Genomic DNA, 17,784 nt, shown 5'->3' on the forward strand with positions numbered 1-17,784 from the left:
TAAAAGGTGAAGGATCGCTGCTTTTCAATAAGAAATGCAATATTGTTTTCCTTGCCTTAGATAATGTAATTCTGGCATGGGACAGTAACCAGGCAGAGAGATAGGTGTCAATATTCTGGTGAAGGGAAATATATCACAACAACTGCAAGAGGGAGTGAAACAATATTACTTTTTTCACTTTATCCCAGGAAAAATAAGCTGCACCGTCAATATCGCTTTGTCAAATGCTTTCAGAGACAATGAAATCTCCTGAGCCATACTTCTCATAGCAGGGGATTGAAGCTGACTTTTGATGCAGCACAATTGCATTGGGAGATGTGATATATACTCTGCTGTATTATTGCATGTTTTTATTTTTATGAACTGGGACTAAACATTAAGAGGAAGCTACGGATATAGTGTGTTTATATATATATTCTAAGTGTGTGTGTGTGTGTGTGTTGGCCTTGGTGACCTGTGGGTTTATTGTCCTCATAAAAATAATTAGCTTCATCTCTCTGCAGGCCACTGTTCAGACCAGCGACAAAAGGATTAACACTGTGTGCTCAAGAGACTTTACAACCATCTCAATTTGTGTGGGCACGTATGCGTGCGTGTGTGCATGTGTCTATGCTTTTGCACTACAAGAGAGAACCGAGTTTAAAACTAAGACCTTCACAGATAGGTCAGCAAGGTCCCCAACCTCAGCCAACTAAGCTAAGCCCTGGCCATCCCAGACGCCAAGCATCTTACTCCCCAACCCAATTAGTGAGTGTCATCGTCCTTGAAGCTGATCTACTGAGTCAAAGTAAATGGCAAGTTGGTGCAGTAACGTAGCCTCTGGGAAACGGAGAGCAAAACAAGCACGTTTTATTAAAGCAAAGCTCATTAAGCATCAAAAGATTCAACTGAAAGCCTTCTTCTGTCGTCACAAACACAAAATAGCATGGATGTCTAAAAATAACAAATAGATAACAGACTCTCTGGCACTAAGAATCAAGTTTTGAATCAGTGTGGTCAGATTTCCGATGGGGTTCATCAAAAGAAAAACCCTTTTCTGCGTCTTGGGCGTCAATAGGAAAGTGTGCAAAAGTGAGCGAGCGCCTCCCCCAAGTCTCATTCACTCTTCACTCTTCGCTTATAAAACAATTGGTAGCATAACGAATTGTTTCCAAATAAAAAGCGCAACTTGATCCTTATCATAACCTATTTCGTTGTCAGAACGAGTAATGGGAGAAGACGGAGGAGATTAGAGGGGAAGTGGTGTGGGCGTAACAGCGGGGCATCAGCTGGAATGGGAGCGGTGTGTATTGTGCCAGTTTAAGTCTCCCGTGTGAGTCAGTTCAAGGGCTGCCAAAACAAACAACAACAAACGATGGGGGGGGGGGTTAAGAAGAAGCAGTTCGAGGGGAGATGAGAGAACGACAGCGTGGATAGATGGATGGAGATATGAGATACCAGGGGCGAGAGACGGAACCATACTGGCACAGAGTTCACATGGAGAGCCACAGAGGGCCGGCACTGACAAGATGGGGCTCTGCAGCAGGTTTGTGAGTGTGAGTGCATGAGAAGGACAGTGTGTGTGTGTGTGTGTGTGTGTGTGTGTGCTTAAGTCCTGGGTAATTATCAACAGTATCACCCGAATAAGATTAGTTTTGAGAATGGTAGCCATTTGTGTGTTTTTCAATGGTTACCGTCATGAAACAAGTCTTCGGGGAGGAGGGGGGTGGGGGGGGAGTAATGTGAAGGAGCAATGGATTAACTAGTATAAAAGTAAAAAATGTTTGTTGAGTGAAAACAAGGAAAGAGACAGATGCAAGGCCTGTCTTGGAAATTGCGGCTATAGTCCACTGCGTAACTAGAATAAAGTATCATTCCGCTACATTCGCATACTTTTGAAACTCATTGCTTTGTGTAATAACAATGTGTAACTCATCATCATGTGTAACTCATCAAGTAAAAAGAAAAATCTTATAACGGCCAACACTGTTTGGAAATGTACTGCGTTAGTTGGAGTTGTGTAAGTATCCTGCACTATATATTATGGAGATAGGATTCTCTTTTCCATCATTTCCTGGTTTAAAAACTCTTGAGTTTGTCTGCCCCCTCGTGTTTGCATTGTTGGTCGTTGTTGCAGCAATGTTCTGTCACTTCTATCTCCAGGTTCAGCTACTTCTACACAAAACAATATTACGTCCAAAGGATGAACACACCACACCCTCCGAGCTGAGATTTGTCTGTACCATCTTTGTAATCTTACCATTAACCATTCCGCCCTCATGCCCTCTTTGCTCTGTTGCAGCCAAATCCCCCAGCAAACATGTTAAATGGCAACAGCAGAGGAGGAGGGAACCGACACGACGGATGGATACAGCCTGAGGTTGTATTGCTCTTCTGTCCTCAGGGACAGACACACAAAGCGACTTATTGTGATGGTTTTATCTACCCGTCATTTCGCCATCACACCGACAGACAGCGTCGTCTATTCAACTCCTCTTATCCAAAGAGGTTAATATCTACATCTTCATCATGTCTGCTGTGTTTTCAATAGGAACTCGTGGTCCCCACAGCGAAGACGGATGGAGCAGGAGAGAGAGAGAGAGAGAGAGAGAGAGAGAGAGAGAGAGAGAGAGAGAGAGAGAGAGAGAGAGAAGCCCGGAGATGCCAGGGCTGTGTGGGATGGGAGGAACGACGGGGAAAAAGCAACACAGGGGGAAAAAGAGAGAGAAAGAGCAGGATCGCTGTCTTCAAATGTAGCGATAAGAGACCTTGAGGTTTTATCTTATTTGGTGACCATTGATGCTTTAGCATCACAATAAAATGGTGCCCAGAATACTCATTAATGTTTACACCAGCCTTTTGCTCTTCTACAGGGATACTGAACCAAATGTCCTTCTCATTGGGTGCTTCTGCTGGGCCTGACTGAGCTGAGTGGAGCATGTGTGTCTTTGTGGCCTAGACTAACACTAGAAAAAAAATGCACAAAGAAACAGTCACCAACTCATCAGGTTCTCCATATTCTGTTCTTTGGGAATTTAATTTGTGTCAACCTTTTTTTCTGCTTACAACTAACAGCTTACATCAGATTTTTATTCCACTTCATACAAAATACTGTCTCGGTCTTTGGGTGCGAACCTTTTGCGAGCTGTTGGGTGTGCTCCCCGTCAAGGCTGACATTTCATCGCCACGCGGTACAATTGGAAGCAGCCTCGGGAGAGGGGAAGGGAAGTTCGGTCGACCGCTTCCAGCTTATCACAGATTGGTCCGCAGTACCGAGGTCTCCATGAAATCCACATTATACGTTACAAAAGCTCAAGTGCGCGGCCACACTTAGTTCATACCGAGGGATCGCTCCCCTGCCAGTCACGGCGTGAACTAAAAGGGCAGCGGATCCAAAATGGCACTCGACACGCTCAGTCGCTCATATCACATCTGGGAAATGATGGCTTTTAAGGAAAAGCGGCCAGTGGGCGCTGAAATGCCAGAATGGTGTCATAACCCTTACAATTGTCTTTTTCATAAGCCTGTCTTTGACATCACCTTTAATATACACCTTCACAGGAGTCATTACACCCAAAAAGAGCGACCACGATTGCATTTGACTTTCACCTGTGTGGCCCTGCTGAGCGACAGGTGCATCGAGAGGAAACCCGCATGAGCCGATGAGCGAATATAAACTTTTCATCTGTTCCCTGCACTGATCTCTAAGGAGTTGGGAGATTTGATCAATACTCTCTAACAAGAGCAGCTACTGTATAATTTAGAAGAAAAAAAAAGAAATAAAAAGAGCCGGGGGGAGAATAAGACTTCTGCACACTGCACGCCCATTCATTCTGAAGGGCGCTGCACAATGACAAGAGCACGCGCTCTCCTATCGTGGATCAATCCGTCTTTGTCGTCGCTCTCAGTTCTTTGTTGCCGTAGTTGGTTTGCGTTTGTGGTGCAGGGAGCCCAGTGTCTCCTCTCTGCACCCGCCGGTCTTTGTGAGGCTCCCATCCTCTTAACACCTTTGTTTTATGGAGGGAGACTGTGGGGAGGCATATTAGCCATGCCCGAGGATTCCACCCAGGAGCAACGGACAAAGCAGTGTGTGTGTGTGTGTGTGTGTGTGTGTAAGCACAGGGAAAAGAGCGAGATTTGAGGGGGTCTTTCTTTGTCTCTGTCCTTTTGTTTATCCCCAATATGCAGCAAATTTGGCTCGCTCCCTTGTCTCTGTCTATTGTCTCAATCTTTCTCCTCTCCCGGACCACCTATCCATCAATTTGATTCAAGGGCCCCTCCTACTGTACCTCCCGGCACCTCCACCATTGACTCCGTCTCTATGGCTCCCACATCTCCAGCCCCGTCTCTTCTCTTCACGCTCCTCACCTTTTCCATGCTCCCTCATATCTCTTGGTCTCAGAGGCCCCTGTTTTTTTTTCTTCAAACGTCTCTTCCCATTATGTTTTTCCACCTTGTCTTTGCTCTTCTGGATCTTTTGCTCCACCAGGGTTGTTTTTCGTGCGCCCTCCCTCATATCAGCTTGCACACCGGTATTTTCATCAGTTGGTCTCAGTGGTTTCTGTCTGTCTGTCTGTCTGTCTCAATGCTCCATATCTGTCCATCCCACGTTTCCGTGACCCTTTCTTGGCATCTTGTCTCTTTATGTTCTCATTAGTTGCGGTGTAAACTGTCCATTAATCCATGCTAGTAGCAAACTCCCTCCGCTCTGATCCTGATCTGAAGTTGTATTTGAAACACATCGTTATGGTTTTGTTCTGCTCACCATCATATCAAACGACTCGTTCTTTGTCATTCTGAACTTTCTTTCTAAAAGTTGAGAAAATGGGGGATGAATATTCTATGGTAACTCGAGGGAGTTCTTATCATCATGGGACCCCGTTTTGTTCATATCTCGCTAGCAATGGCAAGGTAGAAGTGAACTGCTAGCAACTGCTAGCCCCATGGATGTTAACTGGCTTTTTGTCAACTTTTGTAGCAGTACATTTAAGTATATCATTTAAATATAATGCTGTATGTCAGTTCCTTTTTGTGTTGTAAATAATCAGGGATGCTTATTTTTGGTGGTGGAGGCAAGGGGTTTAAATTGGGTTAAATAAGTTCACTGTTGCCTGCAGTGCATGCAATGTCAGGCAGGACCTCTCTGTTGTCTACATCACCACTCACGGCAGACTGCGGGGAAGGATAATGAGATATTTTAACAATTTCTACCCGAGAGCACCCATGGCACGTTCCACCACAGTTCCAGGGCCGAGCCTCTTTTCCCCCCACCCGCTGTTCAGCACAACGTTACGCTCTAGTAAATTCACTTTGCATACCTGCGCACCCATCGACAACTCTTCACGGGTCATCAAAGAGAGTTCGGCTATTAAATGAAGAACACCTCGGAAAGGGGAGGGGAGAGGGAGGAAGGGTAAATTAATATCAATGGTGGAGCCCCTAATTGGCTTGTCGACTCGATGAAGGACACAATAACCTGACACTGATGCAACCCCCCCCTCCGCAGCCTAAAGTGTGCACTAGAGCATACAAGAATATGTGCGCACATAAAAACACACATCGCAGGCAGCCGCCGTGACTGGCAGAGCGACCGTAAACAAGTCTAATCATCATCGCCGCGGGGTAATCTTGATCGGCGTGTGTGAGCCGGTGGGTTTATGACCGAGTCGGATTTAGTGCCACGTCCCCTCAGGTCAAGGCCGATGGACAGATGTGTCGTGAAGAAAACTGCTTTTGCCAAGACACATTTGTTTTTCAATCTGCTCTTTTACTCACACCATCCATCTCCCTGCACATCTGTCAGGCTCGTCATATGGATGGGGATACAGTGAACAACTCTCATAATTACAGAGGAGGATGAACAGAGCATAAACAACTCCACATAGGCGACGGCGGAGGGGAAGAGAGAGAGAGGAAGAGGAAAAGTAAATCAGAGAGAGAGAGAGAGAGAGAGAGAGAGAGAGAGAGTGTGAGAGAGGTAGTGGGAACAATGGAGCAAAAATAGACAGGCACAGTGAGAAACAGAAAAGACCAAGAAGGAAGGAAGGAGTCACAAGACGACGACAGGACAAGGGTCGTCGTGGAAGAGATGATTTTATGGGATTTTAGGGCCGAGAGAGAAAACGAGTGCAGCTTCTTTTACACAAATGTGGGAGTCAAGAGAAACATGACAGTGAAGGTCTAGAGATTCACGGCGCTGAAGGTACACAGACCAAGTCGATGCAGCGTTGTCAAGAAAAAACAAGTAGGGCAAAAATAGTACAAGCTGCATGTTATTTGAGCAATAAATTCATGAAGAATAGCTATAGAATAGCTCATGAAGTATAGCTTCCGTAATCATCTAACTTCATCTGGCTTTTTTCCCGCCGATACAAAGTGAACATATACTTTAAATAGTTATATATATATATACATATAGTATAGTATTGTAACTTAGATTCTGGTAAAGGCCAACCTGCCAAGGAAGGCCTTTGATCAATGACACAACAAGATGTTTAACATTCAGCTGTGGTGTTTGCCGCTTGGTTAACACAAAACCAAGATTTCTTTTTGTCTTTCTTTTTTCATTCTTCATATCTTTCTTTTTTGATCGCAGATTACTTAACAGCTCGAATTTAGCCCAGTTGATGGAAAAAACAAAACAAATTATTTTACACGACCTCACAGTTTCAGTGTACAGAGGTGCATAAGTTATAGATCGACTGCACTTGTGTGGATGCCCCCGCACACACACCCACCCGCCTACAACAAGTCTACATTTCTTTCTTGTTGCTTTGACATAGAGCAACAGAAACCAGTCTCTTTGGTGTCTATCAATTATGAAAGAAGTTCTTGCTGCATTTTGGCTTTGTATTACTCATGAAAGCCACATGCATCCTGCTGACGGCGCTGTGATTCGTTCATCATCCCAACACTTTGTTGTCAAAAGAACGAAAGATTTCAGATGTTTATCCTTAAAGATTTCTTCTTTTTTTCTGCCTTCCATGGTCCAGCTGTGCTGTTACTCAAACAACCGCTGGATGATCAAACAATACACCTGTCAGGTCACATCCTGCGCAAAATGTATTTAAGTGACGACAGGCGATTGGAAAAGAAAGAAGGAGAAAGACACGTAGTCAACAACCATCAAAGAGGGCTTTATTTGTGTCGCTCTCGGTTTTTGCCTCAATTCTGTCAGTACGGATTTAAACACTTGGCAGTTACTTGTGGCTCAACCTTTGTGTTATATTAGTGTATGTCTGAATGAGACTTTTAAATGTTCTGCCCATGAAAGTCTCAGGTATACAACACCGTCTTACTGGATGCTTTCATTACTTTTGGAGTATTTCCTCATTGCATTAGACTAGAAGTAGTTTTTTTTGCACTATAAGACGCTGAGAGGCATAGCTTAGGGTGGATAAAAAAAGAAAAAGGAAAGCGGGAGCAGTCTTTAACAGCGCAGCCATTTCAAAGGTACACGCAACGCCTGTCAAAGGAGAACAAAGGATAACCCCCCCGACACTCTCCTCTCATCCGGCCTGCTACATTCTCCATTCCCGCCGTGCTCTTTGTTTGCAGTTGATCTGCAGGTGAGGAAGTTGACCTCAGCGGGCCAGCCACTAACCCGCTGGGCTTCTTCCGGAGCACACAAAGATTGGCAACCTTTGCCTACGGTATTCTAACTCTCTTACACACTGAGTCTCTCCTCAGCTTTGTCTGCTTCTTTGGTATGCCTGTCTCCTCATCTCTCCGTTCCCTCACTCCTCTCCCCTCACCGCTCTGCTGTTTCCATCTTAGCTGGAGTTATTGATTTTTGTAAAGGTTCACTGCGGCCGCCGCCTCCCGTTCTCTGTTCTTTCACTGTCCAGCTCCCTCTCCTTTCCTCTCCTGCTATTATATCCACCCATTAAACAAAAATAAATAAACTTCACATTCGACCACGCTGTAATACTCTCTTGCACTTCACCCCATTTTTTGCACCTTTAGGCTAAAACCTTTAGATTTCATCAATCTTATATATTCCTTCACCTTTCTGCTCCACCTTGATCTGGCAGTTTGCAACACTGAACAGATCACATGGTTCGTCTTGAGTCTAAATTTAGTGAGAAATGTCAAAAACAAGAAGGGCCAGGTTACAGACGGCATGTGCCTCAAAGAAAACATTGCATTGTCTTCATGATTGATCTTCACCAACGTCATGTGAACTACTTTCTCAGATGTTAACCAAAGCAGCGAAGAAAAATAACATACGTGTTGTTTGTTCAGAACAAACTGAACTAGCAACGCGTGCGTTTAAGCATCTGGTAAATTGGCTCAAACTTGTATGAAAAAAGTTTGGTACCTTGAGGCAAGTTTTTAGATGATTTACAAATGTGTTTTGAGTGCGTCAAAGATTTCCAAAGGGAGGAAAGTGGACAGGATAACACTCGACCAGCTGATTTATTACAGACACGGTGCACAAAGTCCTCTCAGCGCCTATTGTTGTTTTTTATGACATCATAAATATGTCATCATTCACCACAATTTATTTCCTAAAGAATGTTTTTAAGAAAACAGATTTAGCTGGAAGAACAAATGACTTGTATCTAGGGGAGACTCTATCGAAGGCTCCGGTCTTATTTAACATCTAAAATACTCTTTGTTCCCACGCGGAGGCACTCAGGCATGATTTATTCATCATCCGCATGTCGCATCATATTTGCCTTCATATACATTTACTTTTGTTGATGTATGTCTCTGCAAACATGAACGCAAAGTTGAAAAGTGTGAACAGTCACACATTTACTTCAGAGGTTGGTTACAGACTTTGGAACATCTTGATGATGAAAATACTAATGGGGAAGAACTGATTCTGCTGCAGATGCAGAGTTCATAATAATGTCACCCGTGCATTATGTGCAGACCAGCAAGCCCATAAATATATATTAGTGCAATAATGGGCATAGTGGATGGAATGAGTAATCGTTAATATTATTACATATTGGGAGTAGGTGGGACATTGGTCAACAGAAACGCCTCTTGTCTTGAAGTAGTGCCCAAGGTAAAGGAGGACACCATATTGATCGTGGGAAGCTCCAGTTGCAAAACGCATTAGTAGGTGTCATCACGGCTAATCAACACTAATGAACCCAGAGAAAGTGAATCACACATTTAGTGAGAAACTTAATCACTGCATCACCCAATAGCCTCATTTTTTACCTCACGTTTAGAGTGCTGCACTTTCATCACAGTCGTGCAGGTAAAAAGGCAACTATTGTCTGACAGTTAAAAGTATATCAGAATGCAAACTTACCCGTAAATAAACATAACCTTTCCTTCAAGATGTTTCACAAAATGTTTAGGCAGTTAGCTTAGACAAATATGCAATATAAATAATTCATTCTTGTTTTTCGGTGCTTTGTGGCTCACATTAGATTATGGACAGAAGTCTTAAACCTTTACCGACAAATTGGCAATTTGTTTTCAGAAGTGGCGCATTTGACTTTAATAAGTACACTAAGTGTTGCTCACCTGCCCATTATCTGAGAATGACGGACAGGTGGGCAACACTCAGTTAACACATTATGTCCTGGGGAACATGATGACCACATTAATAATGAGGACGGGGCTGACGGGTGAGTTCCCACCAAGCTTCTGGAGGCTCATTAACGAGTCTTAATGGTGTGTTGCGTTCAATAATTAGGGGAAACCTTTTCAGCTCTTTGTCCAATCTCCCCGGTTAGCGGATGTGTTTGCTGAGGTTACCACAGGTGCTTTGGTTTGGATTGACAGGCCGAGTGCACCCCGTGTCTGAGAGATCTGTGGAGGACTCATCGGTGGCGCTGGAGTTTACGTAAGAGCATGAGCGTGATGACAAAGGGACGTGACAAAGAGGGAGTTAAGGGCTGGGGTTGGAAAGTTTGGAAAATTAAGATGCATCTGAATGTAATGAGCATGCTCATTTTTTATGTTTTTGACAATCGTTTATCTTATATTCATGCTGACTGGCCTGAATTCACAATCCAGACATCTTATATGGGGTTTGGCACTTTTCAAGCTGGTTGATTTATTCTGGTAAGTGCAGAAGGAAACTGCTTTGAGTTTCAATACACTTTCCTTTCCATTCAGCTTTGCATGCGTTTATTGACTAGTGTGAGTCAGTAAATTGTATTATTTTGGACATTCTTGCAGTTTTTCTTTTTTTGTGGATTGACCATGCCAAAGATGAGCGAAATCAAATTAGATCAAATTAAAGTTTTTGAGACATTATTTAGAAACACATGTGGAGATCTTAACATCAACCAACCATTAACAAATTCTTGCATTCCACAATATTTTGTTTCATATGATAATGGGTATTAAGTATGAAATACTTATTCTCTCTAGATTTTAATCCCACGTCAGTACCTATTATGAGGTTATCTACATTTTAAAACTACCAGTAAGGGCTGTGGCAGATATGTAATGCATTAAGTGCTTCAGTGTAGGGTAAGTGTGTGTGTGTGTCAATGACGGCCTGAACGATAGAGTCAAAGTGTGCAGGTCCTGTCTCACTTTAGAGGAGCGCAAATTATGAATACACTTCAATCATGTCGGCACAGGCCTTCATCATTTGCTGGAGCAGTCGCAGCGTTATCGGGGCTCACGGTGGGCAGCTGCAGAGGAGGCCTCGTCCATAATTGAAAATTGAGTCTGGAAATGGCTCATGTATCTGTCAATCTAAATTTCAAGCTGGGAAATCCGCAACGGCACAAAACATGTAGAGACCTGACAGTACCTTCAGCTTCAACATTTTAGTCAATAGAGACGGTCGCCAGAGGCAGGTTTGTTCATTTTGGAAAAGGGGCACGTCGAGCAGCTGCAGCATGAGAAAATGTTGCGGGGAACTCCTCGGTACTTCGGTAATAAATCATTCTTTGAAAGAAACGGTCCTGTTTCTGTGGCACTTACGCGCTGTGTAACCGATTTAAAATTGAGCCGATAGGTGTCCGGTATCATCTGAAGATGGTGCCATTAGTTTTATGTCTAAAGCTGCTGGACCATCTTGGGGACCCGGCAATTATTCTCTGATAACAACTTTTAAAAAACGAAAACAGATGCTTTGACCTTTAAATCCCCAGTCGAGTAACCTTTGTAATTTGTGCCTCAGGATGAGGCTCCCAATTTCACAGACACAGACACAGAGCTTCATCAAAAAGCAAACGCAAAAAGGAAAAAATGCTGAATTGAACAAGATCAGCACAAATCCTTTGTCAACAGTGCAGCCACTCTCTATATGCCTTCACCTTAGAGTATCTGCATCTGAGGTCCAACTCCTCCACAGTGGTTTCTAAGTGAGGAAAATAGAAATCTGTCTAATCTGTTCTGGTGTAATCGTGCTTTGACCTGGCTAATGGAGGCAGCATACCCCAGGGCAAAATGTAATCAGCTAGACAGTTAATAAAATGAACAAGACTGCTTTACTGATCTCACTAATGTCCCTGACCTTCTCTCGGGAACGACATGTGCACACAACCTAGCACTGACGCATGCATGCATGCATTCTAACACACATTAGCATCAGACGGCGTAAGAATAAGTTGATATCTCCGTTTTATCTCTGCGGCACTCTCGCGCACGACTGCATCTCTATAAGTAGGGATGGATAAAAGCACGGCTGAAAGGCTTGCACACACCTCACAAAAACGTTCACACAATGGTCAGACTCTGAGTGTCGAGAGAGTTTCAAGGCATCGTCGATTTCTTTATGTGTTGAGTTTACAGATGGAGGAGAATTGTCTCTTCACAAGGTCACAAATATTCATTTCTCGTGAGTCGCAACTCAAACTTTACTCAAGCGCACTGTAATAACCGACAGAGCAAACGTACATCTCACTCAGGGCCATTTGTACCCAAACAGCATCTTTAGCAAATATGTTTTGGAATGGGTCTACATTAAAGTAGAGGTTTGTATGAATAGGTATGTGTACTTGCATGAATAACTGAAAATAGGAAAATCCCAAACATGTCAGTTGATGATCCCTCCTGGAAGTTAGACTCAGAAAAGTCTGTGTTGACTGCAGTAGATCTATTTATTAGTTGCCTTATTTTTATTGAAAAATAAGTAAATCCAGAAATCAATAACAGCTCGGACACTGTGTCCAAGCTGCAAACTATGATGCTATGATAGTTAACCCTCTATCATCATTGTAACTTACACATGCATTGCTTATTTTCAAAATAAACTTTCTTTCTTCACAAGTAGGAAGGAAGAGAAGAACTTAGTAGGGTGCAATAGGAAAGCTTGTCATGATTAGCAACTCACATTAGTCACATGACAAGCAACAAGGGGGCAATTTTACTGTTACTATTGTATGGGGCACAATCAGCAGGATGAACGTTTTATGTTTTATTTTGACACGGAATCAAGAGTTTATCATCTCAAATAGCTCAAACATGATGCTACCATACCATTGAATACCATGATCCTCCAAAATAATAAGTTTAGTTACTGGCCTTGTAAGTCAACAGGATGTAAGACTGTATAAAAACCATGATAATATAAACATTTTCTACAACTTTACAATGAAGTGTGAAGTTGTAGTTTCTCCGAATATCCTGCTTTTATAAAGGTAAATAAGCTACTCCGTAATATGAACATGAATGCAGTGTTCACTGTAACCGCTGGAGGCTTCTTTGAAAAGCCATGCATGACATTCAGTGGTGTCCCTGTGCCCATATGCTGAACCTTGGTATAATGATAGAGCCCATTCCCTTTCCAATCATGGTTTTACGATATTAGCAGTTTAGGTACAGCCTTGGCGGGATGTACTCCGGCCATTTGGTGGATTACAGCAATGTATCAAGGTGCTTGCAGCCAAACGAAAATTTAATTCTCTGAGCGCTTGAGGCGAATACTAGACAAGGGATCAGGAGTGATCGCTTGTTGTAACATGAACGCCGGCTGCTAGAAGACTGTTGTCCCAAAGCGCTCACATTCTCAGATTGCAAAGCCCTTGTCATAATTCCTGGAGGTCATTCCGAGAATATCATTTCCAGGAAGATCATGGCTGATGAGTGCACAAGAGAGGCTAGGAAAGCAACCTTGTCAGTGCAAAAGCAGCCCTCATTTAATCGACGCGTTCATGCACAAATGCATAGAGACGGACAAATTAACGCAGTCCCGGTAGGTCATTGGGGCAGTTAGTTGACACTGATAGAGTTAAATACTATCGGCAGTGCAAACGATTTTGGATAGCGTCTGAGCCTGTAAAAGCTGGTGGTACTGGGGACGGAATGTGGGATTAATTAAACATAATTAGCTGTGTGGGTTTCCAATGAATCAGTCATAAAGACCAATACCACGAGCCTTCATCAGAGGTAAACAAAACGCTGTTTCAGACCAATTACGATTGATCAGTTTACCATTAAGATGCATCAGCCTTCTGGACCAGTATACAGCCTAAACCGAGGAAAATGATTATAACATTTCATTTCTATAGTGGGAAATTTTAAAGCAAAGTATTATAGAGAGCAGGGATTTAAGTCGTAGAAATTCAAACTTTATCATTTTATACCTGCAACACAACATAGCAACCCAGTTGCGGTTGTTGCTATAAGGACTAATAGTATGTTTTCATCCTGGGCTTTTTGATTTCCTCACTGCTTTTATGCCATTTGATCTGGAGAACTTACTGCATCTCTCTCTCTCTCTCTCTGTGTGCACAATGGACTAATTTGCTGTCACATGTTTTGGTGCATGAGTCAAACTAGCAACTAATCAGATGGAAAAATGGCATGAGACAGAAAGCTCTGGAACGTTAACTGAAGTCTATGGCCATGGAGGGTGTGCGAACGCACACATGATAATGATATAAAATCACGTTACGTACAAGAGCCCTATTCAGATGTTGCGAGAGTCAGTGCAGTAGGCAAAGGTGATATTGGCTATTATCACCTTAATGACTTGTCCAGTCAAAAGTAATCAGAAATCAGGAAGCAAGGCAGATAGAGTGTAATAAGAGTGAGACAGAGACCATGGGGATACAAGAAAAAGAAATGATTAAATCACAGTAGAGAGGTTTGGGAGCGGAATGTGGCAGATTCCTTACTAACAAGGCAGATCCACACACAACTGATACTCCCTGTTGTTTTTCTTCTTGAATTCTCATTATATTTCCACTTCATGTCAACTTCTCCTATGTGACATTCACACTGTCGTGAATTCACTGCCGCCAGCTGATAGAAACGATTCAGGAAACAGAGCTGGGACAAGACAATAGGCTAACACCTAGTATTGGAACATATCATAAAAGAACTCACTTTTTCCGTGCTTGTGCACACATACATGTTGGGTATATGGAGTGCCTATTTGTGTGAAATAATATAACACAGTCGCTTTTTTGTGGGCTGCCTAGCAACACGTGTAATTCAAGAAGCCTTTCCGATTTGGCTCAGCTTCCTATGTCACATATACAGTAGGCTCATTGGAATAAAACACCCCCTGTCTGAGTATCTCCACCCTGCCACCTCCTCCAAGGGAAGTGGAGTAAGAAGAGGAGATGTTATGTGGAATTTATTGGGGATTGACACGTGATCAATATGATCCAGCCAGCAATTACCGGAAGGCTCACTGGCTGGTGCATGCGGGGACCCAGAGAAGTTCAGTCAGGCCGAGCACACGTCTGCTGAAACAATACATTCATTTCTATGGATATGCAGTCGCAACGCCAAAGAACATGACTTCACCTGGACTACTCATTTAAAGGATTATTGTCCTATTTATGTCACTCTGGGTAAAATGTTTACTTATTCAACTAGACAACAATGCTGATTTCACAACCAACAGTTAGGTATTACTGCCTGCCAGGTGTACCAAAGCTCTTTCTTTCCTCCCGGCCGTTAGTAGTATTACGCTAAAGCCCCTATAATAATGTGTTCTTTTTAAATGCCACACAGTGTTAAAATGACCACTTTCAGATTTTGTCAGGCGTTTCAGCCAAACAATAATAAGTGCGCACAAAGATGTCGGTCATAGAGTGTCAGACCTCATCGGGGGTGAACCAGCCTAACAAGAGGGGAGGTTTGGATTGCCCTAATTTAGATTAGGCCTTGTGGGTTTAATATGATTCTAGAATTGGTAACAGGATGGCCAGATTATGCCTCAAAATGTGAAGGGAAGATTTAAAGCAAACTGCAGAGGTGAAATATCTCAAAAGATTTTACCTTGTGGGGTGCGCAGAGGATACACCTATGAATCCTTGAAAGTCCGCTTAAACAGGGACCGTCCTCGGCAGGATATAAGAACGTCATTGAAAGAAACAGTCTTGACGTGGCTTTCTTGCCTGAAATTGGGCCTTGGATGAATCTTTCTTGACTTCGAGAAACAACAAATGCATCTTTTCTCTTTTTTTAATAAGGCAGGGAGCAGAGTAGGAGAGGGACAGGCTGAATGGCTGGAATGGAAAACACGAATGCAACATTACTTTCCATCTTTATTTCGATTATTTGGTTATATGTCTGCAGTTTTCATTTTTTACTCATTGTTTTCTCTCTTCTGCTTCTGCTTTGTTCTCTGTTCCTCTGCAGTCCATCTGACGCTAATGAAAATGACCTCTCCCTTTGGTCAAAATCCATGCAATGCGATGTTTTTGTAAGTGATCACAGGCATACACAAAATCGCACACATACACACACACACCTGCATAAATCCTAAATGCTACTTCCGCCTGCTTATGATCTGGGGCAAGAGAGGGGCTTATTGAGCTGAAGCATGAGGCCTCGGGGGTGACAACGTGGGCATGATTGTCTGCTCTTCCCTGGAACTCTCCAGAAAGCGAACCCCACCAGCGACCACAGCTAACCACCAGGAGACAGAGAGAGCAGTACCTCAACTCTGTCTTCTGCAATTCATCACCGCCCTCTAACAGCAATCTGTGCAGTGAAGCTGTGGCTCTGTGGAAGAAGAACATTCTTCAATCAAACTGTCTGAAATAGTCAACCCAATTTATATCATTCCGGTCATTTGGCTTCAAATGGATCCGGTGGATTTAAGAATGTGTTTCCGTCCTCACAGCAAACACCTCGGCATGAACTTAGCAAGCTGTTTGCCATCCCCAGGTGAATCTCTGAATCATCTAAATGTGATTGTGTTAGTGAAATAAAACATGCATACGGTATACAGGATGTAAGTGACACAGAAGTGCTTTATTTATGAAATCCATTATCACCAGTAACTTGATGAGGCGTTTTTATTATTTATTGAAAATAAAACAGGTCACTTTTTTTTATCTGAAAAACTCGGATAGCAAAATGGCACATTCACTATTACTGCCATTTTCTTTCAAAACAAGAAGACAGTGGCAAGATGCATCTTTCCCCGTATTGTCAAAATTGGTCCATTGATGTTGCAATTTTAGTAGAGCCAAGTTATAAAATGATCCCTTTAACTCCAGTGCACCCGTGGAACCTCTCAGTGTGCTTCTTAATATCAAAAGATCTGTGTTGTCTGCAACAACAATTGAGATTTTGCTGGATGAGGGCCATCTGATGTACAACATGAGGAGTTCGAAAAAAGCAATGAGTTTTATAGCTCCTCAATCGGCCCATTTCACAGAGACAAGGATATGTACAGAAAACAGAGGGAGCGATGGAGAGACGAGAAAAAGGGAGAGAGGCAAAGAAGAAAGCTTGATGTTGAATGACACACCGAGACTGGCTTGGGTGCAAACCAGAACATCTGGAGGGGCAGACACAGGAAAGCTGAACAACAAAGAAAATTCCACTCTCGGTGTAATAGTCATGCTACGTTATGTGATCCTGTTAGCTTGCCTCAGTTATTGTACTGGAAGCATTGTGGGGCCGCAAGCACCGAGGAGGCAGGAGGCTTCTTAGAGCCACAGGGATAGAGGGCTAAATGACAGATTATACACACATTTAAACGCCACAGGATGGCCCAAGGCAAGCTTGGAGCCCAGGCAAGAGCCCTTATACCTTTGCACAGTCACTGAGCTCAGAGGAACTTCCATAGAGCATACATTAAGCCTCTGAAACACACACACACATCAATTGAATGTCTCAGGCTTTTAAATCTACATTTCAAAAACAAATGTACCAAAATGATATGAATGAGATATATATTATATATATATATATATATATATATATTCTCCCTTGGTTGCTGACTGTACAAGCTGACTCAAATGCATCTTTGGTTGTGGTTTACAATACTAGCTCTTCTTCACTAAATACATAGTATTTAGTGAAGAAGAGCTAGTCCAACTGGCTTGAGTCCCCTGAAGGCCACATCATTATACATGATGTGCTTAAGATTTGGCCCTTAAAAATGGGACTCTGTTAAAGTCCCATCTATATTTGCATGCACAGAGGTGCCTGGATATCGTGCTGGGAATCTAATCTCAGTTTACAGCCCACCGCATGGCTGTGTCTTCTGGTGCACCCTGAAAATGGCTTATGTTAATTCTTTAACTGCCTTGGAAAAATGCAGTCAGGAAGAGTGGTGCGGAAACATCAGTAGCCTCCCTCTAACCTCCTGCAGAGGTGCACAGCAGGAGGCATCAGCGGAGAGATACACCAACACATACCTCTGTACAACCTTTCATGTTCCTCCTATCTCTGGATGGTTCTGTTCCGCAATTTATTTAATCTCTTTCCTCCTCTATTCTCACGGTCTGCTCAATGGTTTTAATCTCCCCTCGGCTTCGGTCTTTCACCTGTATAAACACGTATCAGCGGCATCTACTGTCAATGTGCAACGTCGCTGACAAGGACAATAAACAACCCCATGTCTTTGCATGGAGGCCGGACGCAGGGAGAGAGAGAGAGACGTCAAGCCTCGAGAGGCTCCGG

The 17,784-nt window shown here is 43.1% G+C and overlaps 1 protein-coding gene across 1 annotated transcript in view; it reads right to left on the reverse strand.

Annotated features, from left to right (window-relative positions):
* cntnap2a (contactin associated protein 2a) overlaps positions 1 to 17,784 on the reverse strand; it is a 159,200-nt gene that overhangs the window by 45,682 nt on the left and 95,734 nt on the right. The window lies entirely within an intron of this gene.

Source organism: Pungitius pungitius, chromosome 19 (assembly GCF_949316345.1).
Source record: "Pungitius pungitius chromosome 19, fPunPun2.1, whole genome shotgun sequence".
Lineage (NCBI taxonomy): Eukaryota > Metazoa > Chordata > Actinopteri > Perciformes > Gasterosteidae > Pungitius > Pungitius pungitius.